The sequence below is a fragment of the Papaver somniferum genome, unplaced genomic scaffold (genome assembly GCF_003573695.1).
Source record: "Papaver somniferum cultivar HN1 unplaced genomic scaffold, ASM357369v1 unplaced-scaffold_117, whole genome shotgun sequence".
NCBI classification, from domain to species: Eukaryota; Viridiplantae; Streptophyta; class Magnoliopsida; order Ranunculales; family Papaveraceae; genus Papaver; species Papaver somniferum.
In genome coordinates this window covers 1180767-1208387 of record NW_020620714.1, presented here as the reverse complement: position 1 = coordinate 1208387, position 27621 = coordinate 1180767, and the positions used below count along the sequence as shown (strand labels likewise).

Here is a 27621-nt window from a genome sequence, read left to right as displayed (position 1 = left end):
ACATAGGGCGATACTCTACTGTCACATACAAAAATCTTGAAGGATATTCAAGATTCAATGAAGAATTTTAAGATTGGGAAGTTAGACCATGCTGAGTATAACCAAGAAGGAGAACGACGTTCTTTTAGTCGTACTAAAGGTTTCATTCCAGGGGCATTGACAATGGAGATCTATATGGGTCAAGAATAATTTTCAAAGGAGGCCCAAGTCGCACGTTAAATGTTTTTGAGGAGGCTGGTGATACTGGATTTAGAGGAGAAAATCCTGGACGAAAAACTGTTTGAGAATATGCCTTCGCTCTTGATAGCTTTATGGATTTTGAAGATGTGGATGATTTCGTACAGAGAAAACCTATGCAGGATTGAACAGTGATGACAAGTGACTTAGGATTGAACAGTGATGACAAGTGACTTCCGTCGTCCTATCCAGGACAATCGTAATTTCATGTGACGTCGTCTTAGATATGACACAGTTTTGGGAGACATGGACGACAAGACCTGAACGAGTGGGAAGAAGAAGACTTTGATGTTAATTTCCAGTATGAAGATGCATCTCAAGTTAATGCAATCCAGAATGGAGTTCATGAAAAACCAGCATACAAGATGAAGTTAGAAGTGCAAACGTATGACAGTAAGATCGATATTGAAGGTTTTTTGAGGAATTTTTTGAATGTATGAAAATTCCTCGATCCCAACAAGTCAAGTTGGTCTCCTATAAACAAAATGGAGGAGCTGCTTCATGGTGGAGACGAAAGAACTGGATCCGCGTAAGAAAAAAGAGGAAGTTCTAAGTTTTTTTTTTCTTTTGCTTTTATGAGAGAGGGAGGATGAAAAAAATTAAAACTATGAAATAAAAAAGTTGGTGCTCAGACGGTTTGTTTTTTATTCCGAGTCAGTGGTTAGTCCGAGACGCATACTCGTTGGAGTCAGGTAATAAAGGATCCTTGACTCATGGGAACAAATCATTGACTCATATTTTTGAGTTAGATGAGTCAGATCTGACTCAAAAAACAAACATATCGAGTCAAATTCAGATGAGTCAGGTGATGTTAGTCAGATCCAGACGAGTCAGATGTTCCAGGAGAAAAAACAAGGTGTAACTTGGAACCACCTAAAATAGGACCAATTTGAAATTTCAATCGAAAAATTGAAACCTCTAAAAGAAAAAGTTGACCTCCATAATTGGGTGCAATGTTATTTTTATGATTAGATTTTAAAATAGTACGTAATTATGAATTTTTTATATACAAAATATTTATGATGGGTTTTTAATATAGAAAAAAAAACTTGACTAGAAATAGATTTTTTCCCTTCTAAAACAGATAACACGACCAAAAATGTAAAGTTGACCAGAAAGGTACCATCTATGTTCCTGAAATGATGATATGTATGACTGCGTTATAATTACGGTAAGAACAATTTTTGGAGTGCACTTCCGTCCCCAATTAACTATTGGCTGTTGTACTAAATCAACCTTACTATTCCCATCCTTGACCAGTCAACTAGATATGGTCAATATTACTTTACTTCCCCTCCTTAACCAGTCACATGAACTCTAAGAAGACTCCGTTAAAATTTACTCGTCCATTGTAATGCACACATCATATATGTAATTCATGTCAATTATTAAATTATTCTCTTTCCGTTATTTTTTAATAGGCCAGTTTTGTTTTGAACGAAATTTAAGGAAATTAAGAGATCTTATCATTGAAAGTGGTCCTCATGACACTTGTCAATAAAAAAAGTGAAATGAAATGGTGTCCATGACACTTGTTAGCAAAAGAAGTAAAGTGAGTGGTCCACATGACACTTGCCATCAAAAGAAGATAAGAGAAAAGTGGTCCCAAAAAATTAAAGTAGGAATTACCAATAGGTACCATTATAGTGTTCTTAATTAGTAGCAGGTCCACCCATTAAAGCCCACTAATTAGAGGTCCATAATTAAAAGAAAACATGAAAATGAACCAAATTTTTTAAGCCCAGGTCATGTACATGTACGAAATCAGGTATACGTAATTTGAAAATACCAAAAATAACCTTTCATATTTAACAGGTTATAAGCACGAGAAATCTTATTTATATTTCAGATCTGTTTTTTCTTCTCTTTCCTCTCACCGCTGCTGCAGATTCAGATGGAGATTTTTCTTCAAATTTTTTGGTTTCTACCGATTAAAATGAAGAGTGTTCTTTTGTAATCTTTATTTTAGGGTTTTCACGGTCTAATCGTTGTTGTGTTTGATTAAGATTTTGATCTCCATGTTTGATTTCTTGATTATTTACTAGATCTAGATGAATAATCACGTTTTTGGTTCATTTCGTTATTAGATTTGATCATACTAGTTACATTTTGTTGTTTTTAGATTTTTTTTTTTGCATGAAACAACAGTACGTATATCCTGTACTGACAGAAACCTAGCTTATTTTGAATGAAGAAGAAGAAGAAGATGCATCGTTATGACTTACGACAAGAAGATTGGTTGTGTTTCCAGGTATGTTTTCTAATCATCTTCTTTGATTTTGAAGATGAAATCGATTTTTATGACGTTTTTATGTTTTTAGGTTTGTTACAGTTTGTTTTTGTGTATGAATTGACAATACATATCTGGTGTACTGATATAAAATTCTTTTGATTATGTTGGTTCAGTATTTTTCCACTTTTTTTTTGGTTTGATCCATTAGTACATATGGGTAATACTGAAATATGTTTATGAATTGACAGTACATATATGGTGTATTGAGTTTTTTTTTGTGTAAAATTCTTTTGATTTTGTTTGTTTAGAGTTTGTTTTTGTGTATGAATTGACAATACATATTTGGTATACTAATATAAAATTCTTTTGATTCTGTTTGTTCAGAGTTTTGCCATTCTTTTTTTTTGGTTTGATCCATTAGTACACATGTGTAATACTGAAGTATGTGATTTGATTCGGTTATATTCATGGATTCATCACTTCTTCTTGACATACAGTTGACTTTTTAGTTCACGAATATGCAGTACGTATATGGCGTACTGATATAAACTTCTTCTGATTCTGTTTTATTTGGAGTTTTACCACTGTTTTTGTGTTCGATCCATGAGTATGTATGTGTAATACTGAAATATGTGTTTCCATTCGGTTATATTCATGGATTCATCACTTCTTCTTGACATGTAGTTGATTATTTTGTTCATGAATACGCGGTACGTATATGGCGTACTGATATAAACTTCTTCTGATTCCGTTTTATTTGGAGTTTTACCACTTTTTTTTGGGTTCAATCCATGAGTATGTATATGTAGTACTGAAATATGTGCTTTGTTATGTTATATATTTATTATTCATGGATTCATCAATTCTTCTTTATATGCAGTTGATTTTTATTTCATGAATACGCAGTACATATAAGTGTGCTGATAGAAACTTCTTTCGATTCTGTTTTATTCAGAGTTTTGTCACTTTTTTTGTTTGATCCATGAGTACATATGCGCAATACTGAAATATGTGCTAGTTTTGTATAGCTTTTTCTGTGTTTATCGTGGATTTGTTGGTTTTTCTATTTTTCTTCTATGATTTAATACTGTATTGAAGAAATATTATAGATTAATTTGTATGATCCTACAATACATGTGATGTAATACATTTTCTAATTTATTTATAATTGATTCTAACAGATATGTACTTTACCTGGAAGCGGTGCAACATATATGTACTCGAATTGTAAGCAGCGGATATCTACTCGAATTTGTAAGCAGTGCGACAGATATGTACTCAGATTTGTAAGCAGTGCGGCATATATGTACTCAAATTTGTTAGCAGATATGTACTCGAATTTGTGAGCAGTGTACCAGATGTGTACTCAAATTTGTAAGCAGTGTAGACACACACGTTTGGTAGTAGGGAGTATTATGGTCATTTATATGTTTTAATTAATTTTGGACCTCCGGATAAAAGAAAATTCTGGTTGGACCTTACTATAAATAACTATATAGGCTTTGGACCAATCAACAAATTTTACAAAATTAAAATAACATTTGACTTTCCAAATTAGAAAACTTGCCTATTTTTTTGAAACTTTTATTTGTAGAAACTGGCCTATTAAAAAAGAACTGAGGGAGTAATATCTAAAGAGAGATTATAATGAAAATGATTTTTCAACAGGTTAATGTACGGCAAATTCATCTCGAACACGTATGTATGCCATTTTGTATTAACGCCGAATCACGAACTATTGACCGAATTTTTTTACCGAAATTAACTTTTATGAATCTGTATAATACCCGTACATATCCCACTCCTAACGTTTCCCAACCCCTGAATTGCTAACCATGGTTTAGTTTCACGTTCTAGAAATGTATTAGGATGAAAATAGTTAAAGAGACTAGCAATTTGGGGTTGAATATGTAACACTGGGTCATGGTAAGCTGCAATAATAGACACACCAGCGATATTGAATGCTACAGTACTTTAGGCCATTATCAGTTTTATTTTAATCGAATACAAAGAAGAAACTAGAGAGGAGTTAATTAATTAATGATATCCTTTTTAAGTGCAGTGCTTTGATAGCTTAACTTCTTTCTTCACTCTCTTCTTCACCACACATTTGAATGTTAAAACGTCTGACACGCTGCTATACCCATCGAGTAATGATGAACTTTATCTTCTTCGCAGACCTATCATCTCCGCCCTTTTAGCTTCGTATAAAGCTGGTTACTCTGTTATAGTGGTATTTACGTCTGATAAAGAAACTTGCTCATACGTCATTTGGGGGACCATTGAATCGAATTATTGTTATCAAAATAAACAGACGCCATTAGCATTTACTATAAATCTACTTCATTTTCCTTGCTATGAACCACAAAGGTGTGGTTAAGAGTATGACTTCATGTCCATCAATCGGGTTGTTCATAGATTTTGTTAATCATCCAAAACATTTTCTTGTTATACCTTTAGTCATCACCTTGGTTGTAGGTTTTGTTTTCATAGTCACCGTCCCAAAAAGGTATTTCGCTAAGGGAACAACCGGAAACAAGAAGTTGCTGTCAACAACTTATTTAACTCCTCCTGGTAAAGTTCTTTTATTAACTATTAAAAAAAGAAAAAATACATCCCTAATTTAGTTTGTGGTTGTGAAATTGCTGCAGTTGTTCCTGGATTGCCGTTGATAGGAAATCTACTGCAGCTAAAAGATAAGATAATTCACCAGACTTTTGCAAACTGGGCAGAAATCTATGGACCCATTTACTCCATCAAAATAGGAGCTTCTACTATTGTTGTCCTCAATAGCACTGATGTTGTCAATGAGGTTCGAATATAACCATATTTATATTAGTATAAGAGTACTTTAAGAATGAATTCCGTATCCATGCTCATGTTGAATATTTTCCTTGAATATTTACAGGCAATTGTGACTAAATTCTCATCCATTTCAAAGCAGAAGCATACGTACGCAATGAAAATACTTACACTTAATACTATCGTAACAAGTGACTCCAATGAATATCATAAGATGGCAAGACGACATCTAGTCACTCACATGTTGGGATCCAGTGCTCAGAGACAACATCGTGCACACAGAGACACCATGATGGACAACATAGTTATTCGCTTACAAGCTCATGCAAAGGAAGATCCTCTTAAACCTGTAAACTTCAGACGGATATTCCAAACTGAAGTGTTTGGTCTAACTTTAAAACAAGTAAGCTCGCTTCTAGCCACCTCTTAAATTGTATACAAACTCGATAGTTTTATTTGTGTAATCTTGATGGAAATCCGCGGGAAAATTTTAGGCATTCGGAAAGGATATAGAGTCCGCAAAATACATTGAGGGGCTTGGGGAAACTTTGTCAAGAGATGAGATTCAGAAGGTTTTGGTCTTTGATCCACTGTCGGGAGCAGTAGAGATGGATTGGAAAGACTTTTTTCCATACATGAGATGGGTTTCTAATAGAAGTTTTAAAATGCACATTCAACGAATGGAAACGCGCAGGGTAGAAGTGATGAAAACACTTATTGAGGAGCAGCTGGAAAGGATTTCTTCCGGAGAGGTATACTGCTCGTTCCATTTTCCAGTCTACATTTGTTTGCATTAGTTAATTATGTTACAATTCGAACAAATTCGTCAATACTAGTTTCGGAACAGGGAATAAACTGTTACCTGGATCGGTTGGTGTCCGAATGGAAAACTCTTACAAAAACACAACTGACTACGTTGGTCTGAGAGACAATGGTGGGTACTGGAACAACTGTTGTGGCAGCAGAATGGGCCCTGTATGAACTTGCAAAAAATCAAAAACATCAAGTAAGTTTTCGCAACTTAATCGTCATTCATCAAATGAGTGCTAGTTACAATCTGATGGCATTTTCCTGTTCACCTTTATCCGTCAGGATGACCTCTACCATGAAATTCAGAAGCGATGTGGGAACAACAAATATACGGAGGAGCAATATTCAGAAGTTACGTGTTTAAGCTCCATTTTTCATGAAACATTGAGAAAGTACTCCCCTTTTTCTATAGTACTACCTCTGAGATATGCACATGAAGATATTCAACTGGGAGGGTATGACATTCCTGCTGGAACTGAGGTGATAGATCGTAATAATGGAAACCCAAGAATGAGTATTCATCTATTTTGTTTCAATTACCATTGCCTAATTTTATACGCCATTTTTCTATGCAAATACAGATTGCGATCAACATCTATGGCTGTAATATGGACAAGAAGCAATGGGATGCACCGGAAGAATGGAAACCTGAGAGATTTCTAGGCAGTAAGTATGATCCAATGGATTTTTACAAGACTATGTCATTTGGAGGAGGAAAGCGAGTTTGTCCAGGAGCTTTGCAGGGACTTTTGATTACTTGCAGTGCTATTGCTAGATGCATTCAAGAGTTTAAGTGGAGCTTGGAACCAGGAAGAAAGGAAGAAAATATGAAAACAGCTGACCACACCAGTCAAAAGCTCAATCCTTTGTTAGCAATCGTAACTCCAAGAGATCATTGATGGAGCCGAGAATGCTTTTCTGTCCTTATGTGGGAAAAACGGAAATTTTTCTCCTCTAACGTTCCTAGATCAAAGCTCTATGCCCAATCATATAGTTGTTTTTGGCGTCAGCAAACTGGGAGATATCCGCTGTTAAATTCTTGTTAGAATTATAGTTGACCATTGGGCTAAGCAGAATTATTGTTCTCTTCTTGTAGTTGATTTTTTGATCAAAATAAAAAAAAAATTGGCACGAGGGAGTATAAATATTCTCTTCAATCTTTGATCAAAATTTTCTTTTTATTTGTGACCATGTTTGTAGTCCTTACAGCTTAAAATGGAGATAATGTGTATGAGTGGTCGAACATATTTTAAAACATCATAGGGCTGCACAACGGTAGGGTGGGCAGGATAAAGCCTATTCTGCCACCCTACCTGCTGAATAGCGAATAAGAAAAAATTTACATGTAACCCTACCCGTCGTTAAGTGGATAAAATTTTACCCCACCCACCAAATGGCGGGTCAGGTAGGATGGGTAATGGGTAACCGGTCTTCTTTTATTTTATTTTATTATCTGGTCACTGCCCTGTAAGCTTCATATACAAAATCTTGCTTAAACGACCAAACTAAAAGCCAGTCTACCTAAATGTACTCAACGCTGCTGCCAATGTAACTAGGTAAAATTGAACAAAAGCAATCTTGTTAGGCACAAAGCCAAATGTAGTCTCAAGAAACAAAAGTTATGTTCTTTTCAAAATCTAGAGGGGGTAAAGCAGAACCCAACCAACAACACAGATATACAAAAAAAACTCCAAAGGTGGAAAGCACTCCACAGGGGTTGATGCTAGGATAAATCCCATCATAAACCCATGTTCTTCATGTAACCTTATTCTTCTATCGCCATATACGATGATGAAATAAGTTCTAAGATCACCAAACAAATATGCAATACAGGAAAATTCTCAATAAACATCGACACCAAAATTCAGGAATGCTATCTACATGGGTAAGAACATAATTAATAGCACATTCTTGAGCATAAGTGAACAACATAAGAAATTCATTTATTTTTGCAGAGGGATCTTGCCAAGATGAAAGAGATTTATCAATCATATCAGGTGCGTCAACAAAAAGCTGCTCACCTTGAGGAAGTTTATAAATCGACATAACTACCAAAATTGCATATCTTCTGATAAAAGTATGGCGACGTCCCAAAATGCCAAAATTGCTTATCTTCTGATAAATGCACTACATGTCAAAGCCAATCATTCATAAGTTCTGAGTTCAGTATATTAGCAATTCAGTAATTGAAAATTAGCCGAAAGGGTATGTGATATCAACAGATAATAGTGCAAGAAAAGACGCTGAACTTGTGTTCTAATTCCACTAAGCACAACAACAAAAACTGTTAGAGAAAATGAGTTTATATATATGTTTGGTTTTGGTTTTGATTTTGGTGGGATTGGAACTTAGGTTCTATTGGTCATTAAGGACACTAGCTCATTTTCACTATTTGTGAATGAATCTTTAGTCCCAGATAGGGGAAACTAAAGATGATATCTCTCCATAAGTATTGAATTTTTTGATCTTAGAGTGGCCCTTGGGTCATACACATTTTTGTGTGAGGGAGAGGACTTAGGAAATGGGCTAATTGATGCAATTACACATTTCACACATGCGCGGTGCTTCGCAGCGAAGCACGCACGCCGTCCGGGCGTGGGTGTGGGCCAATCAAGACTTATATTTTTGGCAAAATTTCTCTGGAATTATTTCCCAAAAGATTTTAAACGAAAATATATTTTCTCTTAATTGTGGGGAGGCGCATGACCTGGGTGAATTTATTCTCTTACCAAAAACAGATTTCTTAACGTATTTATTTGCATGGATGTCGACATTTTCTTACCGTTTTTTGAATTATGATGACAAAATTATTTCGACATCATGGCAGCATTATTTCGCATGCAGTACTGATTCGCACATTAATGTGCATTGATTTCACCCTTTCTGTTTGCCTATAAAAAGAATTCGAAACTGTCATTCTCATTGTGTCCAAAAGAGCTACTACCCTCTTCTCTTCGTCTTTCTCCCTCTGTGTGGTCTTTATTTCATTCCGTGCAATTGTTGTTGGGTTCGTAAGAGTGGGCCAGTACTGTAGTGCTAACAGTGCTTGCAACGGACAGTTTTATCCTGAGGCATCACTCATTCTTGAGGCGTACCGCTCAACTATCGTGTTAAGGACAACATATTGAACACGTGACTATGTCCTCTGTTTACTATCTTTGAGTGTCTTTAAGCTTTCTAGAAATTTATTTTTCAACTTTGTTTCTTGAGTTTTATTGTTACAGTTCCAACAAAAACTACCAACAGAATACAATTTACTCATGAGCATCTAACTTGGAGAACTCATACAGAAACTGGAATGATAAACCAGATGCTACTGTACATTTCATTGGCTAAACTAAAATCGACATCAATAAGCGCTTATATCATCTCCTACTACACAGGCGTGTCAAAACATCCTATGTTTGAGATCCTAGAGGACCTTTCTATGGTATCACAATGTACTTTAATATGGGGAGGAAGTGGATAGCTTGTAGCGTACCAAAGCAAGAAGGGAAATATACGTGGAGTTCAGAATAACACAAAAATGCTTATCTTACAAAGTGAGAAGAACTAAAGTACTTCTAATCAACTAAGAAGCCATCCACCATAATTAAGAGGCATCAAACATATGACACATTTGGGTGCAGGATAAGGAAAAAGCTTCGCTTACCCCCGTTCTTTGTTGGTTTAGTCGTCCACTGGTTGCAAGCAGATAGCCATTTGACTTGTGCTCACTTAAAACACCTAAATTCATAACAAAATTGTCAGGACACTTATTAAACACAGTCTATGCCAACAACATCAGAGTTTTAATTTCATGGACTTGCCTTGGGTGACTGTTGAGCGCCGGACTCTCTCAACATCAGAGATTAAAGATGAACGATTCTGGTTTTCAATCGCCGGAAACATTAATCTCTCTCGCGGGACTCTCTCTCTCCAAAATTTTTATTATTTTTATTATTATTATTATTATTATTTTTTATTATAAAAGAGAGCCACTAAGGCATTTATTATTATTATTATTATTATATATAAATTATTTATTTAGCTTTTTGGTTATATTATTGCTTTGTTGTTTTCGTTTTCGAATAGACGGCTTTTCTTTTCTCCCCTTTTTAGATGATGTAGAACGTGCCTACTCTCCACCCACTTTTTGCTAGGTGGAGCGTGGATCTCTGCGTGATTCTCGGTGGGTTGAGCGGTCGTGGTATTTAAAACACGTCTACTCTCCCTTTTTTAGATGGTGTAAAAAGTGCCTACTCCCCCTACTCTTTTTTCGCTAAGTGGGGCGCGGCTCTATACGTGCTCTTGGTGGGTATAGCAGTCGTGGGGTTTAAAACGCGCCTACTCCCCCCCTTTTTTTAGGTGGGGCGCGGCTCATTGTGTTCTTGTGGTATTGATAGATTCATCGGCCGATCGGGTGTCATTGGCTGCCCGTGGCCTAAATCTATTTGGCGATTTACTAGGTTCCTGAGCATCTCGTAACCTTCTATCAATTCATCGGCCAACCGCGTGCCATTGGAAGCCAGTAGCCTAAATATTATTCGTTATTCGACCAGGTGCCTTAGCATCCTGTAAACTTATATCAATTCATCGACCGATCGGGTGCCGTTGGCAGCCCGCAACCTAAATTTTATTCATTGGTCAACCATGTGTCTGAGCATCATGTAACCTTATATCAATTCATCGGCCGACCGGGTGCCATTGACAGCCCGTAGCCTAAATATTATTTGTTAGTCGACCAGGTACCTGAACATCCTGTAACCTTATATCAATTCATCGGCCGATAGGGTGTCGTTGGCAGCCCGCATCCTAAATCTTATTCGTTGGTCGACCAGGTGCCTGAGCATCCTGTAACCTTATATCAATTCATCAGCTGACCGGGTGTCGTTGGCGACCCGTAGCCTTTTAGCAAATTGTGAAGCCAATCTCTTCTCCATTGTAACGAATCTTATCTTTTATTTAATAAAAAAAGGGAAACGCAGCTTGCTTTTAGTTACGCGACGGTGTCACCTATTGCTGAGTATGTGATGAACAGGGTGTGGTACCATCATTCGTTAAGTTGCTTCCTTCCCACTTTTGCTTGGTTAGGAACTCAGTGGTGGGGAAGAGAGTCGTGTTAAATTGCTTGCCTCGCTATTTCAATTTCTCCAGCCGCATGTTTGCGATCGAAGATGCTTCTAAGGGAGAGGCATGCCGTATTCGGATGGCCCGGCCTTTGATGATGATGATAGTATCTGGTGGTGTTCTTATCTATCTTGTTGGTATCCAGCACAATCGGAGGTAATATGATTTCCTTGTTATCCACCCATTGTTCTAAGATCTCTATCATCCGTTCCCGACTGCAAGGTAAGGGTGGTGGAAGGTTGACCTCTTGTTCCCCCCCCTGGGTTTTCGTTGACGGTTTGATATGGGTTCTTTCTTCCTTTACCAGTGTCGATCCTTACATTGCGCGTCGTATCAACTGCGGCATCTGCTGTGTGGTACCATGGGCGCTCTGTATGCGTTTCTTCAATACGGTCGGCAATCCTTTCCGCTGCCTCCTCTAACTCGACGAAACTCTGAAATCTGAAGTTGATTAATCTCTTTTTGAAAGCAGCTATCATTCTCCTTGTACAAATATCTACTAGCGTTTCCTCGATGAAGTCTTCGTGGCAGTCCAGTGCGAGACGGCGGAACGGAGATATATTTTTTCCTACTTCCTCCTTTGTCTACTGACTGCACCTACTCAGGTCATCAATGTTATCTTTCTTTTGGCCGAATAAAATTTCCTAAGGAAGAGTGCGGTCATGACTTTCCACGAGTCTACACTATCCTATTTCAAATTGTCATACCAGATGAATGTCGTGTATGTGAGTGACTTCGGGAATTCTTTTAGACACATTTTTCCCGTCACAATATTTATCATTCATTGTTGAAAGTAACCGGCTGAAATTTTCTCGCGCATTCCCTTGTCCATCATATACCTTGAATTTTGGTGATATGTAATTCTATGGATATCGGTATTCACTTACACTCGTCGGGTAGGGGTTGCTTGTAGAGATGAAGTTGTCCTGCTTTATCACTCGGTAATTAGTCTCTAAATATACTGCCACAACTTTTCGTGACATTGTTTTTAGTTAGCTATCTTCGCCCTTTTCAGTTGTTATTGTTCCCTCGGTGATGCTTTGGTCCGCGGATGCAGCTTTCTCTATCCACTCCTTCAGTTCTTGTTCCCTTTGTGTGCGTTCCTTCAACTCCTTCTGCATATTCTATAGAATTGGTGATGTGACATGCGAGACCAGGGTTGCTCGTTATATGTTCCTTCCCTGTGTTGTTCCTTCCTCTCTCTCCTGAGGTTTGCGGGTTAGCTGCGTGATCTCGTCTCGTATTAGTACCTCATCCTCGTTGTCCTCGTTTTCTTCCTCTATTGTTACCTCATCACGGTTGGTATGTGGGGTGTTAGGTCTATTTTTTAGTTTGTCCGCGCTAGTGCTTCCTTGATGCGTCATGGTGGACTATGCACGAGCTTCCGGTGTGGTTGTCAAATGTTGAGAGGTGATTTTAATGACAACACCTTCTTGAAATAATAAGAGAGAGAACTTGCTTTCCATTATACTATGTACCTCCTTTTATAGACTTTTCCAAAAATCTTTCCTTTTATGACCTCGTACCACATGTCTTAAACCCCCTTAATTACCACTATTTTCATCCCTTCACAAATACAACCTCTTCTTTTTCCCTTAATCCCTTCCTTATCTTTTTCTAGTGATGGATACCTCTTAGTGGACTTGAGCCTTAGTATCCTTTGTCACATGTTGGGTTTGGAACCCTCTTAGGGGCTACACAAGCCCTATTAAAGGGGTAATAATTTTCATGTATCTACAAGCATCATTCGCCTCGGCAGTTAAATTGGACACATGCTCCCTTATATCAGCAATAACCTGCTCAGACTTGCAGTACTCCTTGGTTTGAAAAAAGCGATGACCGAATTCCTAGAAAAACACCAAAAAATTAGAATTAAGGCGAGAATAAATTAAGACTAGCACGAGAATAATCAAACCGTACCGCGGATTCAAAGGCGATAAGCCTGTGCGCCTAGACAGTTGAAACGAATCATAATCAACTTTAGGGGGCGGGATATCAATGGCGCGAGAAGCCAACTTGGACCATTGAGAAGCCTCAACAATTGTAGAAGAGCCTTCGTGAAGAGCCTCTTTCGCAAGAGGAATATCTGTCGCGAACGTGGTCAAAATCACACACGAAGACTGGACGGGAGAAGGAGCAAGAGAGGAAATGGGTCATGGAGAGAGACTAATGGACATCTCGCTTTCATCGTGGACAATGATCCCAAGATCGACAATGGAATTACACAGGAAACAAGGGCCTTGCGACGCATAACCTTCTTCTTCTGGGGCGAATCCTCATCATCCTTAACGGCCATATCTTGTGGGAGGTTCTTTCTGAAAGAATCCTTCTTCCCTTCGTAGCCACCCTTCGATCACTAGCATAGGCTGCAGAGGTTTCGAATGAGTACAGCTAGGGTAGAAACATAACATTTGGGAATAAGCATGGGAATAATGTAAACAGACAGAACACCAAGAACAGGGGAAATGAAAGAAACCTAAACATCTGTGCAATGTTAAAAACTCAAGCAAAGAAAAATAACCTAGATTCAAGTAATACTTACCAGGGAGATGATTCAGTAGTAGAAATAATGAAGGATTGGCTCGACTTGACTGGATGATTTAAGTAATATTTACTCTCGATAATAAATATCTCATAAAACAAAACTCTGAAAAAACAAGACATGCCTTTCTAAAACGGAGAAGAAGGAGAGATAATAGGGTAAAATGAACAAATCCGTTTCCTCAAAAGTATTTATTTGGGCAAGTGATGCCTTTAAATACATGTTTCGACCCATGCACATGCGCGTGTACCAAGCACCAAGTCCGTGTCTACTTGAAATTATTTTTTGCAAGTTTTTAACTTGATAAATAATTTATTTAAGAGTTTTATTTATGGAAAAAAATCCTTTTTTGTGTTTAATTGTTTTACAAGAAACAAAACTCGTTTTATACTTTCAAAAAATACATGTTTCGACCCATGCCCATGCGCGTGTACCAAGCACCAACACATTTTTACGTCAACATTGTCCTCAATTTTCTGTATTGTTGGCACTTGATTTTGTACTTATTATGGCATTTTTTTTTATTTGTAGGTATTTTTGGCAATAAATATTTTTGAAAAAACCGGCTCGAAAAGTTGTCTAAGCACCCAGAAAGCACATGTTATTCGGAATCTCACTACTGGATAAGGGGTACCAAATTACTAAGAGGCACCCAAATTACTATCAGCACACAAGCAACACGATAAGGGGCACCTTCATCCCCTTCGTTTGAATTTTACTCTTGGCGGGAAATCTGGTTCTTCACAGGCAGAGTTGGGTTTGATTTTTTGGACGGGATTTAAGCAGATTCAACGGCTGAATTTAATTGGGTTTGTTCCTCTGGGGTTACCAGGTGGTATAAACAAGGATTTGGTTGAAGTTTGGCTAGAATTCGAGATTGAAACAAAGCAGGGATTTCCGGTAACCTACATAGTTTCAGGGATGATTTTGGACTTTATTTTACATAACTTTTTCGTGGATTTGGTTTGGTATGATCCTGTTATGACTAAACAGGGAAGGTGTGTAACTTGGATTAACTTAAAAAGAAGATTTCCACGTAAAACAGAGAAAGAAATATTCTGGGGATTTTCCGAGCTATTTACGGTAACTGCGTGTGACCTGAGTATGTTGTGATCAATCTGTTACGTGTTTGGATGAAGAACAAATTAGATTGGAGCGTGCCAACTATATGAAGTCGCGTGAGAATGAAGAGAATAGAAATATAAGGGAATAATATCTCAGAAAATTGCAGAGAGTGAATGCAGAAGATTTTTTAGTTGTTGTTGATTTTTGGAAGACCTGTTGGGTTATATAGAGTCGTGAGATGTCATAGATAGGCTGTCTAGAGTTTGGGGTCGAGAGGAGAGAGTTTGGGGACCGGGGAGAAGATCAGAGGAGTTGCATGAATTATTTTTCTGCTGGTGTAGAGGAAGACACACAAAGAACAACGACCCGTCACAGAAAGTCGTTGGAAACTGTCGCAAGTAAGCGACGGTTTGCAAAACCTTTCTAGCTACTGTGGAACAATGATTATAGCACTTCCTTTTCGTTCTTTGAATAGTGATTCTGCAATGCTTTTCATGCATCAAAAAATCCTGTTTTTAACCATTTTCTCCGATTTCATCATTTGTAAACCACTTTTGAGCAATAATAAATATTTTGAGAGCATGTTTACTATGATGACCTAAAACCCAACACTAGGATGACGGAGGAAGCCCTATTTCGCGCATGTGGTAATTTTAATAATTCTTTTTTTGAGTATTTATATTAATTTTAAATGATTTATGGTTTTTATTGAATCAGTGTGATTTTGTTTGATGATGTATGCTTTGTCTTTGTATTTTTGATACATCATGCTTGTGATTTACATTCATTGTTTTTCAAAAATTTACTTTTGGCAAAGAATAAGAGTCCATGTTTTTAATATTTGAGCTATAATTGTATGGAATTATTGTTTGAATCACATGAATGAAATTTGGTGAAATCCTTAGTCTCAGTACCTCTCAGCATTGTTAATAGTCTTTGTATATATTTATTTAGTATTTTTAAAAAAACTTTAATCTTTACAAGTCCGAATGAATTACAACCGTATATACCACTATCTAAAATCACATCAATTTTTTGAGCCGCCGACGCGGACTTGTATTTAGGATAGAGTTTTTAGATTTATTTTTAGGTTTGTATTTCTTTTTTATTATTTTTTTTGTTCCTTTTTACGTTTTTGGTTTTTATCTTTTGTCTACAGGTTTTCGAATCGTAAAGAAAGGTGAGCCAAAGAATTTTTGATTCGTAAAGACAGCGAAAGATTAAAGCCAAAGAATGGAAAAGAAGACATATTTTTTTAGGGTTTTTATTATTTTGTTTTATTTTATTTTTAGTTTAGTTTAAAAAAAACTATATTAGGGTTCTATATTATTTCGTAATTTTTCTTTTCTTTTTGGACTCTGGACATTATTATTTTATTTCCAAACCCTATGGAATAATAGTTTTAAATATAAACTATTTGCAGGAAAGGACGAAGATTACGATATCGTCTCGTCCCCTGGGGTCGCACACTGACACAGGAGTCAATGGCCTGACTCGACTAAAACCGATTCATCCCCCTTCTGGTGCGGGAGGTAAGCTTCTAAACACCCGTGAATCCCCTGTGAGCGAGTTTACTGTCTTCCTTAAGGTGCATATATGTTGAGGCTTTGAATACGGACTTTAATTTCCTAGTAAAGGGCAAGGTCTGGAAAAATTAAGATAAGGGCTCGGATTTCATCACAGTTTCCTTCTTGCCTGTCTTATGAAAACGAAACCTAACGCGAACTTAAGCCTTAAAATTTGTACTAGAACGAGACCGATAGGGTAACTATCTATATATAAAAGTCGTTCAAAAGGATCGTATTAGGTATCTTGTTATCCTAAGTCAAAGTTCAGGAAGATTACTGTAAGTCGATTAGAGCCGCCTTGTAACCCAGGGAATCGTTTCCAAAGAGGTGGGGGTATCAAAGATCATCTGAGCTTCCCTTACTTCTCTTCGACTTACTTTATTCGGATCGTTCTATAGAGGTTTGCTAAAACTATACCTAGTTTCCTCTTGGAATAATATAAGATAGTCTAGAAACAATCTAAGGGAGCCATCATGCTTGTTGTTTGCTAGATTTTATAGGTTTGATTTGGTCGAGTCAGCCTTGTTTGGGATTGTGTTGAATTCCCTTGCAATTAAGAATGTCGAACTGGTACGATAGAAGCCAATACAATGAGTATCGACTTAAATTTGAATATGGGCATCATCATTTTTATGACCATGGTGGGAATAGTGGTTGGGAACGCTAAAACTTTGAAGGTTATAGTCCATACCATGATGAGCCCAATCACTATTCCCATACTCATCAGTCATACGAGCAAAATTCTGATAATTCATCTTTACTAGAGTCGACACGTAAGTTAGCAGAAATGAATAACTTAGATATGGATGAAAGGAATGTAACAAGTGAACTTTCTTTACCTTCTTTCCTAGATTATGTCAGGAAGTCATGTGAGTCGACCCAGAAGCTTTTGTTAGAGGCCTAGAAAAGAACTGCTCGAAGTAATCTAAATTTTCAAAATAGTGTTTCCAATTTTACACTTGATATCAATGGTGAATATTTTCCTAATTTAGAGGAAGAGGTTAGAATAAAAGACACTACTTATTTAGATAAGGTTCAATCATCTTCGTACTATTATAATGATGAGGATAGTAATGATGAAAAATCTAAAATATGTAGGCATAATGATCACGAATCTAGTAATCTAATTGAGCTTTATAATGATTATATTATTTCTAGTTCAAATCCAAATAATTTGAATGATTATTCACCTATTCAAAAGGACGAGGAATTGACTAGGGATACCACCGTTTTAGACGATGTAGTATTTCCTTTTGATTACGAAGACAATTGGTTTAGAGGAACAAGTTTACTCAAAAATGTTATTTTAGAGTCCAGCGACTTAAAAACAATAGTCTTAGATGAAGATAGACTCGTAGAGATGAGTAAAAATGCACTATCTGATAATAACTTAGAAGAATCAATTGACCATTTTCAAGAATCTGATGATCTAGAAATTAGGGAGATTGTGACTAGTCTATCTAGAGACATTGGAAACTCTATATTTTGGGGTGATTATCAGTTTCCTAGTGCCTTACCTTTAACTCTCAGAAAGTCCCCTCACTTAGGACTTGATATATGTGCCTCAACCATTTTACAAGATTACCTTCATACTCGTTTTCCCGAACCTAATGATATCCAGGAAGAAGTTCAGTCGTTAAAAACCCATCATATGGTTGATGTGGTTTTCCCAGGCTATGATACCCAGATTGACTTTGTTTTCCCACCAAATAGTTTTCTTCCAAATGTGGGAACGTTTGTATTTCAAATGTGTCGAATATTAAGTTGTGATACTAAACCTAAATGCTTTAGGAAATTAGAATCGACACATTTTCTTAAGAATGACCACTACTCTCATTATGGTCAATTATGTAAGTCAAAACTGATTGACTTAGAGGATCCTGAATTATTTAGATTATTATTATGTGCTTCTAAGTTCTTACTTGAGTTTCGACAGACTATAGGACCTAATAATTTGGATCTAACTTTGAGGAAATGCATCCAATGAAAATATTTTATTTAGACCCTTTCATAGAACCTGAACTTGAAATACAATTATATATAGATATCTTAATCAGGAAATTAGGTAAGGGTTTGCTAGTCTTGTTCATTTTCTTGGTTTATTGTAGTCTCATTTGGTCATCTCTATTTGGTTTTGAAGACCCACAGTTATTCCGGATACTTTTATACGATTCGAGGTGACTAATCCTTTTCAATGTCTGGCTGAAGACTTTAAACTTATCACTTCTTGGGAGGTAACCTATTCTCATGCAACACAGTAATATCTTTCCTTAACTCTTTTGCTTCAAATGGTAACAGTTTCTCCTTGTTCATGCTTTTAGTTTCATATTTAGAACATTGAGGTCAATGTTAGATTTAAGTTTGGGGGTATGGGAGAAACTTTTTAGTTGCAATAAATAAACTCCAGAGCCTAGAAATTTATGCCTATTAAGGATGGCACTAACCGATCTAAGTGGATGGAAGCATTTTGGTTTTAGGAGTTGAGGGACCAATCTGATTAGATGGAAACATCTAAAGAGTCTATTAATAAAAGCAGAGAGCTCATGTGTTAGAAATAACATGATAGTTTCGCCATATCTCGTTGAGTCATTTTCACTTATGTTTTTATTTTTTCTTTTTAAAATATGTTTCTGTAAGTGATTAGGTGGGGCACACGAATCAAGTTGTTACCACTGCTAGGGTGAAATAGAGTGATTGAGATACAAAAAACAAAAAATATTACGAAAAAGAAAAGAAATTGAGACCAGACATTAGACCAACCAGAATAAAATTCAATAAATTCGACCACTAGTACCCTTGTAATTGCCAGTTGTGTTGACCTAGAGTTAGGATTATCGACCACTTGTTCCCTTGTATATGCTAGTTGTGTTGATATTAGTCAGACTAGTATCTCAGTCATTTAGGATAGGTTCATTTTGGCAGTGGCATTCAGACAAATATGGAAAACACCGTTCACCTTAGTTAACATCAAAACCATCTATGTTTTTCTCTATTTACATTTTCATAAACTATCAATGTGATTTGTTTGATTCCGTCAATAGTGAGAATATCTGAGTAGAGCTCTGTCACTTATATATGAATTTAGTATGCTTGAGTGAAAACTCGTGTAAAACAATTGGAATTTTGCATCAGGGTACTTCCTACCGTAATCAATAAGTATGCCAACCAAGGAGGTTCTTTAGTGCCATTTCAAGGTTCTGCATAGATAGATAGGGTCTGGAGTAAAGGTTTTGTGGGTACACCTCTGGTAAAACCTTCTGAGACTATAACTTGGTCACTAGGGGATTTTATTTTCAAGATTAATTTTGCTCGAGGGCTAGCAAATAATAAATTTGGGGGTATTCGATAGACACATTTTTGTGTCTCAATTGTCCTTAATTTTCTGTATTGTTGGTACTCGATTTTGTACTTATTATGGTGTTTTTTGTGTTTATAGGTATTTTTGGGCAATAAACATTTTTGGAAAATCGGCTCGAAAAGTTGTCTAAAGCAACCAGAGGGCATGTGTTATTCGGACACTCACTACTGGATAAGGGGTACCAAATTACTAAGGGGCATCCAAATTACTATCGGAACCCAAGCAGCAGGATAAGGGGCACCTTCATCCCCTTCATTTGAATTTTACTCTTGGCGGGAAATTTGGTTCTTCACAGGCAGAGTTAGGTTTGATTTTTTGGACGGGATTTAAGGAGATTCAACGGCTGAATTTGATTGGTTTGTTCCTCTGGGATTAACAGGAATGGTATGATCAAGGATTTTGGTTAAGTTTGACTAGAATTCGAGATTGAAGGAAAACATGGATTTTCGATAACTTGCATGTTTTAAGGGATGATTCTGGACTTTATTTTACGTAACTTTTTCGTGGGATTTGGTTTGGTATGATCCTGTTATGACTAAACTGGGAAGGCGTGTGAATTGGATTAACTTAAAAAGAAGATTTCCGCGTAAAACACAGATTGAAATATTCTCGGGATTTCCCGAGATATTTACGGTAACTGCGTGTGACCTGAGTATGTTATCATCAATCTGTTACGTGTTTGGATGGAGAAAAAATTAGATTGAAGCGTGCCAACTATACGAAGTCGCGTGAGAATGAATAGAAGAAAAATATAAGGGAATAATATCTCGGAAAATTACAGAGAGTGAATGCGGAAGATTTTTGAGTTGTTGTTGATTTTTGGAACACCTGTTGGAAATATATAGAGTGGTGAGATGTCATAGATAGGATGTCGAGAGTTTGAGGTCGAGAGGAGAGAGTTTGGGGACCGGAAGAGAAGATCACAGGAGTTGCAAAAATTATTTTTCAGCTGGTGTAGAGGAAGACACACGAAGAACAACGACCCGTCACAGAAAGTCGTTGGAAACTGTCGCAAGTAAGCGACAGTTTGCAAAACCTTTCTAGCGACTGTGGAATAGTGATTATAGCACTTCCTTTCTATCGTTCTTTGAATAGTGATTATGCGACGCTTTACATGCGTCACAAAATCCAATTTTTAACCATTTTCTCCCATTTCATCATTTGTAAACCACTTTTGAGCAATAATAAATATTTTGAGAGCATGTTTACTATGATGAGCTAAAACCCAACACTGGGAAGATGGAGGAAGCCCTATTTCGCGCATGTGGTAATTTTAATAATACTTTTTTTTTTATTATTTGCATTAATTTTAAATGATTTATTATTTTTATTGAATGGGTGTGATTTCGTTTGATGATGTATGCTTGGTTTTTATATTTTTGATATATCATGCTTGTGATTTACATTCATTGCTTTTTAAAAATTTACTTTTGGCAGAGAATAAGAGTTCATATTTTTAATATTTGAGCTATAATTGTATGGAATTATTTTTTGTAATACATGAATGAAATTTGGTGAAATCCTTAGTCTCAGTACTTCTCACCATTGTTAATAGTCTTTGTATATATTTATTTCGTATTTAAAAAAAAACTTTAATCACTACAAATCCGAGTGAACGACAACCGTATATGCCACTATCTAAAATCACATCAGCAAGCAAACCGGCTACAACAGTAGCCGGTCAAAAGCAGAAACATCGATGTGTCAACTAAAAAGAGACGAGTCACAACAAGTGGAGATAATCATAAGGAATACACAGAAAAATATCGAATAAAGGAAGACGAAAAGACAAGGCTAGTGCGGAGCTTGATCAAGATTCTCGCATTATTCTACTTTCAGAAGAATAACGTGAGAAGAGGAAAAATGTATGGGTGAAATATCCCACAAGACAAACATACGACTTCGCACTAAATAAAACATCCTTAAGCACGAAGACATAATGATCACCAGAAAACAAGGCGAAGAATAGCCACGCGGAAGTAAGAAAAGAGCGTGAATAACAGTCACGCGATAAAGGTAACGTGATTACTAACCCCATCAGAAGAAGAACGAAGAACCAAGAAACAGTGCGACAAACAAAGACAACTTCCAAAAGTCTGACGTGTAAGACAAACTAGAAGAGAATGAATCAGCTATGATCTTGCACATGAATCATACATGGTTTTGTTCAACTGATAAATTTTCCTATATAAGTATGAAGAAATGATTGAGAGAGGGGGATCGGTTAAGAAAGAAAACCGAAAAAGTTCTCAAGTTCATCGTAGAATTTAATCTATATCTTAGTACTTCTCCATTGTTATGTCATAAGCTTATCTTGAATCCACTATACGAACTTTTCCATTTTTATGTCATAAGCTTATCTTGAATCCACTATACGAACAATATACATTCATCATAAAGAGTTTAGAAAGATCATACATTAGTGGAAAATGGGGTTTAAATGACCCACATCAGAGACCCTTAGTAACTGTAGCCGATACGTGATCATAGATGGCCGTCTCTGATCAGGTAAAAAAACGCAAAAATTTCGAGAGCCTAATAAGCCGTCTCTGAATTAGAAAATTTATTTACTATTTTTCCATCATAGAACTACCGATGTAACGACCCTCAACACCCGATTCAGATCTGATGGGCCCCACAATTCAATGGTCACGATTTGCGCTTGAAAAGAACGGCCGGATGGTAACAATTCTCTCTCGGTTTTATCGCTTCCCCTCTCTCTATTATAACCACAAAAATCCTATCCACTATTCTTACTTCTCCACTCGCACAGCCGAACCCATCCCTTCTCCCTCCCTATTCTTTCTTCGCTCACTCCGCCTGCACCTTACCACTTCCATCACTACCACATACAACAAAATCACCATCCACTACTTCCATCACCAAAACAACACCTTCTTATCCATCTTCTCCATTAATTTAGTTAGTATTCTTTAAAATCAACGAAACCCACAAGAACCCTAAAAACCCACAAATCTGAATTGTTTATTACTTCACAAATTGAATCTTAATGTTACAAACAAAAGCTTTATCATGACCCATATCTCAAAATCAAAACCCATGTATCAGAAGAAATCAAGAGGAGATTTTGTAACCAGATCTAGTTGTTTTGCTCTTGAAATCACCAGGGTAATATCAATGTTGTTCTTGTTTCATAAATTTGATAAATTTTTAGGATTGTAAACTATTTAATTCTTTTATTTTTTATCGTTTTTGCATTAAGGTGTTTCCGTTTCTTTTTTTCCTCACGAGATCTCTCATCAAGGTTGTAGAATATTTCTCCAAGTGTAAGAAACAAAACCCATAAATCTAATTCTGAACGTATAAATTTATTTTGATCTTTAACCCTAACTGTAGTTTCATGATTCAGTAGTTATTAACCAAATTGGTAATACTGGTGATGTTAGATGATTTCTTATGATGCAATAATTTGATTCTTAGATTTGTTGCTAGATTGGATAAAATATTATCCAAGCTTTCAATTGGATTGGATAAAAGTTATATTCTAGTTCCTTTAGATGTTACTGTGAATCTGTGTTTCAATCATTGATTTCTAGATCTTTTTGTAGGCAAGAGAGTGCTGTCAGATGCTTAGCCTTTGGATACAGGACAAAAACCATTTAGGTGGATGAATCTCAATCCTAAAGGCGATACACCTTGTGCCAGAATGTAAGGCAACAATTAGTCTCTTTTTTGTCACAAGTCCTTTACTGCTTTTGTCTGATCACAAGTAAGTGGGTATGCTGGTTTTTTAAAGGTCATGTAAGAACCTCAGGCTAAGTAGTTCTTGGATTCAGATTGCATATTGTAAATGCATGATGTTGTCCGATTTTAGTTAGACCTTTTTGAGGTTTTATGTTTGATTGCGTTCATTTTCCACCTTATTTCTAGGTATGCGACAGCTAGTGCCCACTCTGATGGCATGTTTTTCTCTGTGGAGGAAGAGACACCTCAGGCACGGTATAATCTGTTCTCTCTGAACTTGATATAGTCAATTCTGTAATCTGTACCAATTATATTGCATACCACATTGTTTGCAGCTACTTGTGTTACATTTCCTGTTATGGCTTTTCTACACTAGCAAATTGGAGTGATCGGATAGAGACATAAATACGCATCACTGCTTATCTCTTTTGTTTGTGTTCTTGTATGCATCATGCGTTTGTGGCAGATCATTAATTATTTGAATGTATATAAAGTCGTTGTCTGATGTGTATGGACTCTTGCACCTGGGGTGTCTCCTTTCCCTAGTTACTGATGCACTTTTAAAGTAAGCACAAGTTAATTTTTAATATTGTCTAGTTATCAGAACCTTGCACCTGAATTGTGCAGTTGGCATCAATGAGTATACAAGGAGAGCTGCAATACGAGGAGAATATAATGAGAGCTCCAATACGAGGAGAATATAATGAGATCGGCAAACGAGTTCTTATAACATCACAGGTTAGTGAACTATAAAGGAATTGGATTCCTCCAAATGGTTTAGTTCTATTTTTTGTCTCCATTTCAGAACCTTGCACCTGATTTGTGTAGTTAACATTAAGGAAAATAATACAAGGATGTGGGAATAATGGAAATGCTTGTGCTTCTTGCCTGGGTATGATCCCTAACTATAGAGCTGAGATGATTAAACTGCAACATCTGGCTTACTTGAAAGATAAGCATTTGTTTACGTTACTTATACCCCCATCTGAGTTTTATTACTAAGACCATTAGCTGGTATGCTGCTTGTGAGTGAAAGCATACAAGTTATTTTTGATCTGTGACATGTGAAGTTCGATACTAATAAATGAGCTCACTTATAATCTTTTACATCATAACTTAACTTGACCAGGTAATAGGCTCACTGCATAGATTTTCGAGTTTTTTCAAAAATTATTCTCAATTCCTGTAGCTCATTTGGACATAACTTGTCTTGTAATTCATCTGGTAATGTTGTTTTCTATTACACAGGACCAACTATTGATCCAACTTTTCCATGGTGTTTATTGTGAAAAGTTCTGTTATCGAACACTTAGTTACACTGTAAATATTCTATTAGATTTTTTTCTCTCTCTGTATCTTTTTCCTTGCATGATTATCTGTGTTGGGTATACTCCCCTAGTTTATATTGACACTAGTGGTTATGCTTTTACTTAATCCACTTGCCAGGGTGTTCGGGTGCAAAGTTCTATGCTATACACATTATCCTACAATCAGTTTAGATATGGTCTCTCGAGTTCGACAGCGAGATCCAATGTATAATACTGACCCTCTGATCGCAATGAGGTATCCTTCTCAAGCATAGTTTTGTGAATTCTGCTGTATTTTTACTTTTTGTGTGATTCAAACACTCAGCCTTGTGTGGCCTGATTATTTTGATGACCAATTGGGTTGCTTGGATTCATTCCAACCAACGTTGGAGCAGGAAGCTCCAGTATGAGATACACCCCCTTTACTGCAGTGTCATTTTTCTTCGTTTTCATGATACACAATAGTGTCTTTTGTAAATTGAGTGTGATGACAGTAGCCATTTTATAATATTAGTGTGATGCGGGCAAGTTATTGTCTTGTAGGCTTTATATGATTCATATAATTAGGTAATTTACTCTCTCTAGGTGCATGCCACTGTTATCATTATTAGTCGTCGTGATGATTTATATGTTATTTTACATGATGCTTAATGTTTTCCTAATCTATTGTGATCAAACACCTTATGTTTATCCCCTTGTGGCAGCATTTGGCTATCCCGTTGCAAAGTCATCTAATATACACTTTTTAGCTGGATGTACGGGTTTGTCGGTTCATGCACTCACCTTGCAGTGGTAAACTCCTCGTGGACGCAAGATCATATAGTGAAACTTTGGGGGATTCCGAGACGTACGAAGAGAATTTACCCCCCTTGTGATACTAAAGGCCTTCAGGTGTGTTAATGGTTTGGATAACTTGCGTCGACTTTGATTGGCTTCTATTTTGTTTCATGCAACTCATTTCAGATTTTGTTATATTGCTGAATTCGTGCAATTTTTAGTGAGACGTATTAGATATTATTCAAACAGGAGATTCCACTGGAAAGACCTATTAATACACCAACAATCATTTCTGTCGCCCAATTTCGTTTAGAGAAGGTGGGCATCATTATACAACCAAGATATAAATTTAGAAAGAAGTATTTTAGTTGTAGATCTCTGATTTGGTAACATAGTATAAGACTGCTGAGTTTTTCGTTCTTCATTTCATAATATATGACAGGCGCATATTCTTCAACTTGATGCATCTTCGGTTGCCATAGAAAATCTAGATCCAAATTCACCTAGACCCAAGCTTCAATTTATGGGTAGCTGTAGAATCAGGAGGAAGAACAAAGATTACAGAAGTTGAAAGAAATATCTATTGAACTGAAGGTGGAAAAGGATGTCGAATTCTATAGGAATTTTCTGTACAGGTATAATTTCAATTATGACATCCCTAAGTCCATATTACTTCTCCTCAATCTTGAGATTAATTTTCTAGATGCATACATGGCTCAACATTCTGGTTGATTGTGAAAATTTTGATTTCTTACCTGAGATCATACGAGCAGGTGTTAAATGGAGGTCTCACTTTCATCTTTTTCTTTAAAACTCCATGTGCCACCCGGTTAGTTTTTGTTTTATGTCCTTTACATCTGGTAGAATTCCACTATGAGATAGGATTTAGTAAGACTACTGGGTGGTGCCATTGCCGGAATCCACCCCATGGTAGATGAGATTTATCACAACAATTGTTTTTTCTTTATCTGTGACTTATGATCTGGCTTGTAAATAAGCTCATATAGATTCTTATTGCACCGCTTAATCATAGAGCTCTTATACCCCATCTTCCCTACCTACCACTGTTTTTGTTACCGAGCAACAAATTTGTTTAAACATCCAAGTTTTTTACTCTCTTTATGAGTTTACTTCCCTGTATGTTATGTGTTGGGATTCTCCCACATAAGTTATTTCCTTGGAGTTTCTCTTAAGAATGTGTTAAGAGTAATAATCTTATTGTTCATTATCTATTTCAGAATTGCTTTTACACTTTACACTGCTTATTGCTTTGGTGAGACGATGCAACAGATGACTTTATGATCAATAGGGAAAAATGTTTGTCAACATATACAATAGGTGAGATCACACTCCAAATACACAATTTCCTAATTGCCATTCTTTGTTTGAGAACTAAGTGAATGATGATAAGTGATTCACTGTGCTATTATTAAAATTGAATCGTACTGTCTAAGTTTATTTTGGTCAACTGATATTGAAACCTTTTTTGTTGCAGGTGCACCAAAATTTAGGCTCATCATCGGATGAGCTTACCGATTTTTTGTTTAATCAATTGTCTATATTAGTTTAGCAATGTTGTTTTTGATCTTAGAACTTACTAGCTAGCTTGGACATGTATTGTTCAGAACTCAGAACTTCATCCTTGATATCATTTATGAAGTATTGGCTAAGTTCATCTTCATCGGAGGAGCTAATTGTTTTGTTGTTTAACATGTTTTTTTTTAGCTTATTGTCTATTAGCATCTTGTTGTTAGAACTTAATTACTAGCTAGTTTGGACATGTATTGTCTTGAACCAGAATTTCATCTTTTTTGTGTAATTTTAAACCCAATGGATAAAATGAATGAATATGGAATAATCAAATTTGAGTTTAAATTTGAATTTCAGTTTGGGTTCCATTTGACTTTGACTTCGACTTCCATTTGACTTGACTTTGACTTCGACTTCCATTTGACTTGACTTGACTTTGACTTGACTTTGATGCAGTCAGATTATTTCAGATTTAGCCAGGCATTTCAGCAAATCTGAATCTATATTTTTTTTTATATTATAATTTAAATCTGAGACCCACGGTTAAGGGTCTGTACCTCGTTACTCTTATAATCAGT

General features: G+C 36.4%; 2 pseudogenes; both read left to right on the top strand.

Moving 5' to 3' along the window:
- The first annotated feature begins 5327 nt into the window (after positions 1-5327).
- On the top strand, positions 5328-6981 carry LOC113330100 (annotated as a pseudogene).
- A 17774-nt stretch (positions 6982-24755) lies between these two features.
- Positions 24756-27388, top strand: LOC113329434 (annotated as a pseudogene).
- The last annotated feature ends 233 nt before the right edge of the window (positions 27389-27621 follow it).